Genomic DNA, 13,495 nt, shown 5'->3' on the forward strand with positions numbered 1-13,495 from the left:
TGCCCAGCCCAATCACACCTTGCCCCACAGGCCCTCTGCCTGGAGAAAGACCCCATAATCTGCACCTAAATGCACCAAACATTATCAGAGTAAAGTCAGGGCCTTAGTCACAGGAAAACGAGGAGCCTTGACAGAGCTGATGATTTCCGAGAGGCAGGGAGGTCCTGGGTGATAACTGGACCGAGGTTTGTTTCATGATGGGCAGCCGGCTACCCAGTGTCTGTGGTCCCCTTCCCCGGCTCCGGCACCACCTGCAGAGGCAGAAGGTAATCACACAGGATGCTGTCAGGGGTCGGAAGTGGGTATAAAAATGTCTCCCCTGGGGGCAGCTGCCCCTGTACGCTGCCCCAGGTAAGGCATGAGTCCCAGAAAGGCTTCAGGGGAGAAACGGGGGAGAAAGCAGGCCTGTCTACAGTCACATGCCTGTGACCCACGGTCGAGGTCTGGCCCTGTCCTCTTCCTAGGATTTCGTCTGATTTTCTCCAATTTTCTCCACTTTAGGAAGCAGGACTTGCAACCAGAGGGGGTGGTACCAGCTTTTTTGGCCTCGAGGAGAGAAGCAGTGACTTTCAGCAAATGAATTAACATCATCGTGCATGTTGCAGATTCACAAGAGAATTCAGAGCTGGCCTGTCTCGGAGGGAGCATTGCAGAAGATGCGCGGGGAGGGCTGAGCAGTGACTTATGGGCCAGTGCTGACCTCCTTCCTTCGTCACCCCCTGCTCAGTTTGACCCCTGCCGGCCCCTGAGACCTGGGTGGGATGAATCAATAGCCTTTGTAGACAACAATGGTGGAGGCTTTGCCTGCGATCAAAGCGCCTCTGACTCCCCAGCACAACAAATCACCGGGCGATCCGAAGCCTGGGGTTTATGGCGATCCCTGATCCCCTTTCCCTGGACGCTCCTCAGTAAGCGGCGAGGCCCCCAGCCCCGTGCCCCCTGTCCCAGCCTCCTGCACAAACACTGCGCAGCTGGTTCTGTCTTTCCTGGGAGCCCTCGCCCCGCGTGTGACAAAGCCGGGAAACGCTCCACCGGGTCCAGCCTGTGTCGCTGGGGCGCCTTGCTCTCTTGGCTTGGGTTTGCATTTGGAAGAAATTTTTGGAGCCTTTGAGTCTTGGCCCCGTGACCCTCCATTGTGGTGGTCACGCTGATATTGACGACCCCAGACGCGTCTACGCGGCCCAGCGGGGACCCACTGGGGAACAGCACGCACACTTTGGCCTCAATCTCTCCAGGGGCGGCCCCAACAGACACTCCGGAGCAGCAGGCCACGTGGGGCAGGGGGCAGGGGCAACTTCAGGGAGGTCGCAATTCTTTTTATTTAATAAAAATTTTAAAAAAATTTATTGTAACATAGTCATTTAACACTCTTGTGCCAGTTTCTAGTGTACAGCATCGTGATTCAGTTATACACATATATTCCTTTTCATATTCTTTCTCATTACAGGCTATTACAAGACATTGAATATAATTCGCTGTGCCAAACAGTAGAAATTTGTTGCTTTATTACATAAAAACTATTTCATACACAGTGGTTAGTATCTGCAAATCTCGAAATCCCATTTTATCCCTCCCTGACCGCGTTCCCCTCTGCTAACCACAAGTCTATTTTCTATGTCTGTGGTCTGTTACTGTTTTGTAAATAAGTTCATATGTGTCCTTTTTTTTTTTTCAGATTCCACATATAAGTGATCTCATGTGGTATTTTTCCTTCTCTTTCTGACTTACTCCACTCAGAATGACATTCTTCAGGTCCATCCATGTTGCTGCAAATGGCATTATTATTTTTTTTATAGCTGAGTGGAATACATGGGACTTCTGGGAGGCTGTAATTCTAACTTACACCTCTGTTCGCTGTGCAAGCAGGAACCCCCGCTTGAGGACCAGGCAGGGAGGCCGCACGGCCATCTAGGGGAGACTGGTGCCAGGCCCTGCCCCCTACACCGAGCACCGTGTTGCTGCCCTGCTCTGTGCTCAGCTTGGTCAAGCTGCAGGCTTCTGTCCCTGACTGCTCTTCCCCACGGGGTTCGGAGGCGAGCTGGCCACAAGCGGACCTTCACCTGAGACCTGGGAAACCGAGGGCCACACACATCCAGTGGACAGACAGAGACGGTCCTTGCCCTCCTTGGCTCTGTGTCCAGCATCCCAGGGCTGCCACCAGACCTCCACCGCCCCACCATGGTAGCTTCACGGAGGCAGCTGCCGCCGCTGTCTCCCCACCAGGGCACTTTTGTGGACACGCCCAGAGTTCTCTGCAGGCTCAGACGTGGCCCCCCAGGCCAGCAGCTGGAGGAGTCTGATTGGTGATCTCCCGACTGTCCATCTTGCCAGCTTCTTCCCCACTGTGAGTCCAGAGCCCATCAGCGTCCTTCGTGCGTTGTCACGTGGTTCCTTCTTCTCCAGAGTGCGCTCCGGGATCTGTGCGAATGCTTTGTGCGTGGTTCTTTCTTCCACAGCGTGAGCTCCAGGCACCGTAGCATCCTTCGAGCACAGTGCCTTCTTCCACAGCGTGGGCTCCAGTTCTGTAAGCTCCCTTCAGGCGTTGTTTCCTTCTCCCTCGTGTGCGGTCCAAGTCCCATAAGCAACCTCTGTGCATGGTTTGCTTGGAGCTTGGCCTCCATATCCCACCCTGGTGAAGCTGGTCCTCACCCGTCCCTGGAGATGAACGCGTGGGGACTCTGGGGGCTTGTCTGGATGATCTGGAACCCATCCTGCAGGATGGGCACCCTCCACCACCTTTGCCTGCTCACTCTGCTCCACTTCTCCCAAAGCGTCCTTCCAAAACCTCAGGCTCTTCAGAGCAGTGCTTCCCGGGTCCTGGGCTTCTGTGGGCCAGGTACTTGTACGGCCCACCCTCCCACGTGGCCAGGTCTCTGCTCAAACACAGCCGACTAGAGCTGGACCAGAGCTATCGTCTCTTCACCAAGGCTGCAGGTCAGGGGAGGTCAGGGGCGGCACAGGGCTGCCCATAGCACTGTCAGCCGGGAAGCCCTGGGACTCGAACCCGCCCACAGGCAGTGCCCGCGCCTTCTGCCCGCTCCCTTCCTGGGCCCCTGGGCCCCTGTCCCCGACCCCACCTGCTGGAACCACCAGCGTCCACAGGCTCCTTGAAGCCTTTAAAAATGTTTTGCGTTACTAATTTTTTCAAAATAGGCTTGAATTTGGGAACGTTGGGTGTTCCAAAGGCCTGCGGGTTTACGTCATTGCAGGGCGCCAGTCTGCATGCAGGCGCTCTGACAGGGCGTTCAAAGAAGCTGTCCCCTTCACTGAGCGTCGTTCTAAGGCTCTTGCCACGGCCTTAGCCTTCCTGTCACAACCCGCAGAGTCACCAAGGGGAGAAGGAAGTCTGTCCCCTGTTAGTTGTGTCTGAAAAGGAGCAGAGGTGGCCCGGGCCCAGGATCCCCGAGCCCGGAAGGAGGCAGAACACAGAAGCGGCATGAAGGGCACTCAGGCTGATGGAAGAGGTGGCGGGTTTCCTCCCTGCGCCCCTTGCCTGGTTGGCGGCAGTGACTGCTGTGGACCCTCCATCCTGGGCGCGAGTCTCCGGTCTTGGTACCCCAACCACCAAGCATCAGTGTTCGTTCGTCTTCCATCTCCTCTTCCTCCCCAGAGGGGTCCCCATGTGCACCCCTGTTCCTAAGGTGAGTACGGGGGGCAGCAGCTGGGGGCCAGCGGCTGGAGGCTCAATGCTCCCGCACATGTCCCTCTGCCGCCACTGGCATCGTGACTCCTCTGATGGGAGGAGAGTCGGAGGACGTCATGACTGAGAATTCCAAAAGGGAGGACTCCTCGAGAGCCATCCCGGGAAGCCCCAAAGCTGAGCAAAGTGTGGGATGCTCACTTGCAAATGCGCAAATGAGGAGGCGAGAGGGAAAAGTGGTGAAACCAGGACACTCTCAACAGATACAGAAAATAATGGTCAGCTGTCTGCTAGCCCAAGGGCTGGGCTTTTCAACGGCCGGCTATCTACTTCCAATTAAGCTGCTCCGTCGAGCAGGGCAGCTTTATCAGAACCGATGGGGAACCGGTGCTTCCTTCCTCACCCCCCGACAAGGGCTCCCTGACCTTCTGAGCTGCCCACCCCTGCAGGGAGCAGCAGGCTCGTCACTCCCCTCGGGGGTGAGCGAGGCAAGGCGTTGGAACTGTAAGCATCCTGTCACGAAAGCATTTTCGAAGAAAGGGTGACAGATGGGGTGCACGGCCCTGAGGAATGAGAAGGGCTTCCTCCCCGCTCTGGCAGCATGAATACAAAACTCTGTCGGCCTGGCTCACTCATAAAAAGTCAACACAGAACCCTGCCAGAAACCTTGCCTTTTTTTAAGCCTCGGGGAGCTGTGTGTACCCATGCTTTTACTTGCCTTTCTGCCATAAAATTCGGTTTCTATTTTTAGCAAAGTACATTCACATAATGAAATCAAAGAGTTCTAAGTAGCGTATATTTTTTAAAAATGTTGGACCCGGTGCCCAAACCTCTACCAAGTCTTAGAGGAAATCGTTTTCAACTTGTGAAGACTTTTTCTGATATTTATCCCTGCATTTCTATGTAACATACAATCCTGCTATTTCTTGATTAATCAATATTCCTGAGCACTGTATCAACTATCAAGGAAGGTGAGAGGTCGTTCTGTCCATCATACCCCTTTCCCACCTCCCCGCGTCCCCCCTCCCACCAGACAGAGCGTGTTACTCACACTGGGACATACTGACCCCCATGCATGGAGCGAACATGTTTCCACTCTCACACAACTTTTATGGGTTTTTTTTCCAGAAGTTAAAAATTGCCTTATGGTTTCACTTGCTCAATGTTCCATGTACTTCTTGATAAAAAAAAATTTTTAAGTTTTAACACATGTGTTAAATACCTCAAGACTTTACCACGTATTCCAAGTGCTTTTTTTCTCTTAGAGACTTTGGAGCCTTCCCCACTGCTCTCCTGTGCCAGGTCCTCTGTTTCCAGAATTCCATCTCATCCAGTTTTACTCCTTATTTGACTGAAATGTATTATATAGTAGTTGTCACACACACACACACACAAAGAGTTCAGGGGAAAGATAGATGGATAGTGAGCTAGATGATAGAGGAACAGACTACATAGATAGATAAGTAGATGTTAGGTAGATGGTAGATAGATAGATAGACAGATAGAAAGAAGACAGATAGATAATAGCTGGCTGGCTGGCTGCCTGGCTCAATGGATAGATGGATGATTGCATGGATTGGTAGACAGATGGATTGTTAGATGTATGAATGGATAAATGGGTGGATGGATGGATGGATGGATGGATAAATGGGTGGATAAATGGATGGATGGATGGATGGATGGATGGATGGATGGATGGATGGATAAATGGGTGGATGGATGGATGGATGGATAAATGGGTGGATGGATGGATAAATGGATGGATGGATAGATGAATGGATAATGGACAGATGGGTGGATGGATAAGTGGGTGGATGGATGGATAAATGGATGGATGGATGGATGAATAAATGGATGGATAAGATTGATCAATCAATTGATCAGTAGATGACAGAAGGATGTGCAGATAGATGTATCTTACTTTGATGTCTAAAGTGTCTATATTCAACCTTCCCTCTTGACCAATAGTAATTCTTTTTTCATAGCATACTGTTCTTTATCTGTGAATGCAATCCCGTCTTTGATCTCTAAGAACATTAACTCTTATTTTTCAGCTCTCTTTTAGCTTCCTAGTAATTGTTGCTTCTGCATAATTATTTTCTGGTTTTTCTCCGCTGAGTCTCAGTCTCCCACGTAGACACTTTCTCTCCAGTGTCTGTGATCCTTGACTGTCCTTGACTTGGATGTCTTACAGTGCTGGATTCGATTCGTGCAGAGGGGAGCTGGGGAGGACCTGGAGACCCCCTGCTCACTCAGCCATCACGCCCCCTCATCACCACCCCTGCATTCAGGGAAGGAATATATCACTTACAAAACCCTCAGACCCCTCGCACCACGCCGAGCAGCCCCCCAGCCTCCTTGTCCTGGACTCCCCACCCTGTCTCCCCTGACGGGGCCCTCCCTGCACCCCACTGCCCTCCACAGGGACAATCACGGGCTGGTGTTCCTTCCAGCACCGGCTCTCCCCACGCGGCCCCTCCCCCAGGGTCCGGGGTCTTGCTTCTTCCTGTGTCCGTGGCTGTGTTCTCACCACCCCTCCCACCCAGACCCCAAGCCCCAGGAGAACAGGGCTGTGCCCACCCTCTCACCACCACCCCACCCCCGCCACCTTGCAGGACTCGGAAGAGCTCCCGGGCATCACAGACGCCAGAAGTGCGGGGAGTGACAACGGGCCGGAAAAAGAGCCTGACAGGCTCCCTCGTTCTCCGTCTGCCCAGGAAGGAGCCCGTCCTGTGGGGGAGACTTGCAGGCTCTGCCGCAGGAATCCCTTTGACGGTTGGGGTCGGGGAAGCCGCGACGAAACAGTGGGCAGATTGCAGGTGTGGGAGGCGCGGGGTATGTGCTGGGGGAGGGTTGGGGTGTGTGTGTGTGTGCATGTAGCGGGGAGGGTAAATGTGGGGGTAAATGGGGTGAAAGCTGGGGGCAATGACTCCCAGTGTGGTTCCCTGGGGTCTCCCACAGACTCAGTCATGCAAGAATTCATCAGAAATTCAAGGAGGCCGCAACTCCCCTCAAATCTGCACGGCACAGGCCAGCCTGGCCCTGACGTCGGGTGTGCTCTGGCCCCGCAAACCTTTCCGTCCTCCACTGCCAGCCGGACTTGGGGTCACCCCCGCAGCCAGGGGCCGAGCGCGCAGGCTTTGCCTGAAGCGAGGGGTCTGAGGGGATAAGCAGCGCGGCCAGCTGCCCGATCTGCACTCGAAGCCCATCCCGTCAGGAGGGGAACAAGCCGGGGACATGCAGACACTAAAGCATCCTCGGGCCCCTGCCGGAACTGCGTCCCGTGTCCTGCAAACTGGCTTTGTGGAACGGTCTGGAGAGCAGCCACTTGGACTAATCACAAGAGAATGCGGCCACCGAATGTGCTGGCCACACATTACTCATTTATTTTACTAAACGGTCAGTAAAATAAAATGCTGCTTACGTGGGGCACTGCCTTGATGGTGACTGAATCCTGTGTTCCCTTCCTGTGGTGCTTAAAGTGCGTTATTATGAATGTCCCGCCCGAGGCCTGGCAACAATTCCTGGATACATGGGAGGGCAATGAGTTAAATTAAAGTACCAATTTGCAAAGCAGGCTTTAAAGCGAAGTTTAATCCTTGCAAAGAAAATATTGCTTGGATGTTGCCCCCTTTCGAAGCCCAATTCTCGAGGAAGAGATATTAATTTTTCCGTTTTAAAGGCGGAATCAAAAAAAAAAAAAAAAAAAGAAAGAAAGAGGGGAGAGTTTCCACACTTGAAAGCTTTTGCATCCGATCAGAAATAAATATATGTCTGCACCTTCCGCTTCAGCTGAAGCACCTTTTTTGAAAAGAGTGTGAAGGGATGCGCAGAGGGCGCACCTCTGAGGGACCCGCCCTCTCACCTGTGCGCGTGGCTGTGACCCTGGGCCCTGCCCGATCGATCGGGCAGACTCAGCCCGGCTTGCAGGGTCTGTCAGTCGTCCTGAGGTGCCCCTCCCCGCGGCATTCCTTTTGGTGATGGTCCTTCTGTCGACACTCAGAAGGGAACGGGAGATCCGAGGACGAGGGCTGCGAAGGAGGAGACAGGCGTGCTCAGACCTCGGGTGTGGCTTCTCAGAGGGAGTCAGACACGTCTCCTCAGCCCTCAGCCTGTGAAACGAGCAGCGCCCCCTGCGCACCGGCCCTGCCTTCTACAGCCGTGGCCTCGGATGCCCACGGGGCCGCCGCGTTTCCACAGGCCAGGCTCAGCGCTGAAGACCACGCTGTCCCGTTTCCGCCCCGCTTTGGAAGCCCGGAGCACGCTCCCCCCGCCCCGGGCGAGGCGGCGCTGGTCCTCAAAGGTAGGACCGAAGCCTGTTGGGAAGGCCTGTTTCTGGGGCAGCGCCCCGAGAGCGACTGCGAGCGTGGCCGCCCGCGGGGACGGCTTCGGGGCTGCAGCCCGGGTTCTCGCTCGCTGCTCGTCTCTCACCAGCCTCACGAAAGATGTTTCTTGGATGAACGTTGGGACCGTGGAAGTTCAAACAGGAGCTCTAAGCCCCTCTGTCCCGGTGACACTTCCCACCGTTCCGGAATTCTGCTCGGACGCCGGGACGAAATACCGCAAACAGCAGGGCCGAAATCACAGAAATCTACTTCTCATGGTTCTGGAGGCTGGGGGTCCCAGATCAAGGCGTCCCCAGGGCCGGTGACAGCGCTCCTCCCGGCCTGCAGACAGGCCGCCTTCTGGCTGTGTGCTCACGTGGCGGAGGGCGAGCTTTGATGCCCTTCCTGTTCCTGAAAGTCGCCGGTCCTAGCGAATGGGGACCCCGCCCTTAGGACCTCATGAAAATCTCGTCTTTGGGTACAGCCACACTGGACGTTCAGCTTCGACATGTGAAGCGGAGGGGACGCGCCCAGTCCATCGCCGTGGTCCGTGACCTGCTCCACTTCACGCCATCAACCGCACCCCTCTCTCCACGCGCCCCCGTGGGCTTGTCAGGCCGCACTCTCCCCAGTCCTTCCTGCCTCTCCAGCCGCTCCTCCGTTTCCCTGCTAGGGGCTGGCCGTCCGTCCTGCCCTCCGTCCCCAGCTGTCTCCTCGTCCCACTCCCCCTCCACCTCATCCTCACGCGCGGCTTCACTGACGGCTGCTCCCCGGCGCCAGGAGGAAGGATGGGCTTGGGAGCCAGAAACTGCAGCGCGAATCCCAGATCTGCCAGTTTCTAACTCCGCGGTCCTGGCACGTCACACCCCGACCCCCAGTGCCTGTGCCAGTGAGGTGGTAGCTTACCCCCCATCATCCAGCCCAGCTCCTGTCCCGGCCGCTCCCCCCGCCGCCTGCCCGTTCTCTGGGCTGCCTGTTCTTTCCATTCTGTTTCCCAAATGTTTGCTGTTTCCGTCATTCCCTTGCTTTTTTTTTCTTCTAATTTTTACTACAAACATACACATGCCTGTAAGTGTATACGGTTTACTTTTGCATACTTTTGAACCTGCAAAAAGACGGTGTTACCGAGCACACGCTCTCCTGGGACACCGCAGGGCTGGAGTGGATGGATGGGGTGTCCTTTCAGGAATGGCATTGGAGGGGAAGGATGTGCACTGAAGTAGGTGGGCGGGGAGGCAGGGACCCCGTGAGAGCCAGGGAGGGTGGGAGGTGAGGGGCCGAAGTGGGCTGGGCTGGATTTCCCACTAACTGGAAGCCGCAAGACCCTAAAGGAGGCGTGGAACAACCATGTTTGTACTTTAGGAACTCCCCTCTGCACCCCGACTTCCGTGTGGGGCATAGGCTTGGAGGGGGAGGGGTGCAGGAGGAGGTCCTCCCTCCCTCCTCAGCAGAACCCTGACCCTAACACCCCCCACTTGCTGTTGGCCGAGCTCCTCCTGTGTGCGGGCCACACACTCACATCGGTCAGCTGTCCCAGTCCCCTTGGGAAGCCCCCATCTTAAGCACAGACCTCCTCCTCTCCCCACTTTAAAGCCGGGGGGCTGAGTCTGAAAGCTGGTCCGTCTGTAGCCCACAACCATACCTGGCACGCAGGGGTCTAGGAACTGGTTTTAAAGCTTGACCTCTGAACCTCCCTTGAATGCGTATGTCTGGGAAAGGGGGGCAGACTTACGAGATACAAGGGGCTGACACAGACGGGGACCTGCTGCTGAGAAAGAAGGCAGAGGAGGGGTCCCTCAGGCCTCGTGCGGCCGACAGTGCTTCATCAGGAGGGAAGGAGGTGGTCAAAGAATGAAATGGTGAATTTGAGGGGCCTGAGAACGTCATTAAAATGTATCTTTCAAAGGACAGAAATATCGTTTTAGGCTCTTCAAAGGAAGAGTCTGGGCCTGGGACCTGTGCCCTCGGTCACCTCCCCCTCCCCCATCACTCCGCCATGCTTGGATGCAGGCCCTGCGGGGTGATGCTGGACTCCTCACGGGCGTCACCTCACCGAACCCCACAGTTAGACGTTATCCCCGTTCCTTCATTCACGCCACAATGCGTGTTGGCCTCCTGTCACGTGCCAGGCAGCTCGGCGGCGGTCGGCGAGGCAGGCGGGACCGGAACTCCGGGCTGTCACAGCTGTGAGGGTCCTGCTGTGAAAATACAGGCTTCACTGTGGGGTCATCTCTAAAGACCGGTGTGTCACTGTAGACCACATGACGGCAATTTATTCTCCCTTAAAAAATTCTGAATTATTGACCGCCACGTTTTTTCTAAGCCTAAGGTTGTGGAGAACAGTGCAGGCTTCCCACCTCCACATGTTACCCTAAAAGGAAAACACCAAACCCCTGCTCTGGCAAAATCACCTTTGAAGATGGGAGCAGGTCTCACGGCGGGGCGCAGGTCCACGGTCCTACGACCTGGGAGAGTGGACGTGGCAGGGCCTGCTGTGAGCCCCTCCCTTGGCTCAGGCCACTTGGGAGAGGGTGCAGGGGGATTCAGACCTGAATTCACGCTATCACCAAACTCCACCCTTCTACAGAATAAAAGAAAAAAACTTAAAAGAAGGAATTTGCCCATGATGTGAGAACCTCGCCTAGACTGATAATTCTGCCACTTTTTCCTCCTTATTTAGAATAAAACAAAACACTTTCCCCTCAAAAGTTCATGAACTTTCCAAAGCGCCTTAGAACAGGAACCTGTTCCATTAATTATTTTATTTATGCAAAGCCTGGAAGAATTCAGCAGTGGAAGGAGCAGCCACACCCGGTGACTTGCTGCTACGGAAAGAAAATTCAAAAGGAATGAGGTCACACCCTGATTTGGCTGTGCTGCAGAGAACGGCCATCTAGGTGTCCGCCGCCCACCGCCTTTGTGAGCTGCACTGTCCTCGTGTAGATCACGAGGATGCTACTGAGAAACTGTGGCACCGGACGCCTGGATCCCAGTGTAAACACGGACACAGCCCTCGGGCGCTCAAGCTAAGATCAAAAAGAAACGGTGGGAGAGCTTTCTTAAACACAACAGGGAACCCAGGAGCCATGAAGGAGGAAAATCGAGAATTTGTGTCATTTAGAATTTTAATAGTTAAAATAATTTAGCATTTTAATAATTTTTATACCTCCCCCCCCAAAAAAAAACACAACAAAGAAAATATTTTTTTAAAAGCTGGACTGAAAACTCCTCTTGCACACTGAGCAGAGGGCTGGTGGTGTAATCACTCACTCCTATAATTAATAAGAAAACTGGGCAAGGGCGAGCAGTCTGCAGAGTCACAGAAGCGATGCAAATGATCCGTTAATAAAATTAACCATCACCGGCCAGGATCATTCACCTTGCAGTGTCCATGGATGTTCATATTGAAACACTAAGGAGTCCTCATTTTTTGTTAATCAAATTGGAAAAATATTTCAATGCTGTAACAACCTACGTTGGTGAGAGTGTGGGATCTGAGAGGCTGTGTCCTGGGCTCGAGTCCTCAGAAATGTCCACCGAATAAAACATAAGTCTCCACTTTTAGATTATGCTTGTATTTTCAGTCGACAATGCCGTGAGTGAGAAGATCAATTATTGCAACTTTCCAGGCAAATTGGCAAAATTTGCTAAAATCCTCTGACCCAGCATTCCTACTCCTGGAAAGGCTTTTTAGAAATCAAAGTGGCTGTTTCGTAGATGGTCATCACTGTGATGGAGGGCCCATCACGACCGCGGCAAATCCCTCCACGTTTCCCCCAGACTGCACCCTGTCCCTTCCAATGTGGAGTTTCCTTCAGGGGATTTGCTGGGTGTTATGCCGATGAGCTGGATTCAAATCCACGCTTTCTACATGATCCATTATGGCCAGTAAGAAGTGGGGTGGTGGAAGAGGACTCGACTGGGATTTCAGAAATGATTCTGACTGTAGAACCAGAGGAAGGCAACTCAGCCCCTCCGGGGAGGTGGCCTCAGGCTCTTCGGCAGCCACGGGACCACTGACATCTACAGAATGAAGGAATATGGCGGCAAGATGGGCTAAATTGAGACCATTCTGGTATAATTATACAGGAACACAGGGGAAATTGGAAAAGAAGCAAGAAAAATTCCTGCCAAACAATGAATGAACATGACAATAAACACTGTAGCACACAAGATTAAGAAACAACCAAACAGCCCAGTTGCCCTGGAACCCCCACCTTCCATGACCACGAGTCCTTTCAGGAGGTGGGAAGTCAGGTCAGGGCAGTGGGGTGGTCCTCCTCTCTCAGGGGCACAGGGACGGGCTCCAGCAAGGGTACGGAGCCCATGGTAGGGCGGTCATTTCTTCCTCTGTTTTCCATCTGGTAGCCCCAAGAGGGAGGAATTGGCCCCTCTGTCCTTGCTCCCTGGTGCCCTCAGCAACCTGCCAGGGAGTCCTCCTGACTCCCAGCCGTGACTCTCTTTCCCTTCCCAGCAGAATGTAAAGTGAGAGTCAATGAGCTGAGAAAAGTCCTTATTTCCAGAGCTGGACAAGGCAAAGGTAAAATATAAAAGCAAGCCGAATAGAGTTCCCCGAGTGACCCCCAAAAGGAAGAGGTGTTAGAGGGACAGAAGAGGAGCAAACACCAGGAAGGGGGCTGTGACCTGCTGCGACCTGTCAACTGTGACCTGGCTGTTGCTGATCCAAGCAAGTCACAGGGGAGGTGGGGCCGTGTGCCCAGGGGGAGATCTGCCCCAGTGGCCAGTGCTCGCAGGTGTGTGAGTGAAGCTTCCTAAAGGGCACAGGTTACCTGGGCTTATGTGACTTGGAGAACTCCCGCCGGGCACCACGGTCCACTGACGGTCACAGCCCCGAGGGAGGAATGACCGAGCATTCTGTGGTTGTGGGCTGCGAGGTCCAGTCCGTAGCAGCAGACGGAAGTGGCGAGAAGCAGCTTCAGTTTGTGTCAAAGCAATAATCTCTAGTAACTGCAGACTCGGTCTCTTCCCTCTGGGTCCTGTCCAGTCTGCCCCTCCCCACCTTCCCCAGGGGGCAAGCCGACTCAAGGAAAGGCTTCCCCATCACTTAGCTAACACTTACTTTAATTTCCCCTACCCGCCATGGCTCTTGGGGAAACGGTGAGAAAAATATCCGCAGAGCAGCAGGAAGGGTATTTCTCTGGAGCCCACTCTGGGCTACCTGGGTGTCAACCAAGGGTGACAGGGCTGCCAGCTTGGCTCAGACCAGCCCTCCACTCTCACAGTTCTCCCCCGGAGCCCCCCACCCAGAGCACCAGCATCCAGCTCAGCTTCACATTGGGAAACAACGTCAAAGTCAACATTCACTGCTCATTTATCAAGAACGTTTTCCAATGTTTCCAAGAACATATCTTTCTACCATCATACTGAAAGTCCCAGGCAGACACTGAAATGGATGAGACAGATGTGCTTGAACTGACTAGAAAGATATTCAAGGTCCGTTGTTTTTGACAAAAGAGGTTTGTAGAGCACCGTGGGTAGTGCCATTTCATTTGAGGATAGATAGATAGAT

This window comes from Camelus bactrianus, chromosome 31 (assembly GCF_048773025.1).
Source record: "Camelus bactrianus isolate YW-2024 breed Bactrian camel chromosome 31, ASM4877302v1, whole genome shotgun sequence".
Taxonomy (NCBI): domain Eukaryota; kingdom Metazoa; phylum Chordata; class Mammalia; order Artiodactyla; family Camelidae; genus Camelus; species Camelus bactrianus.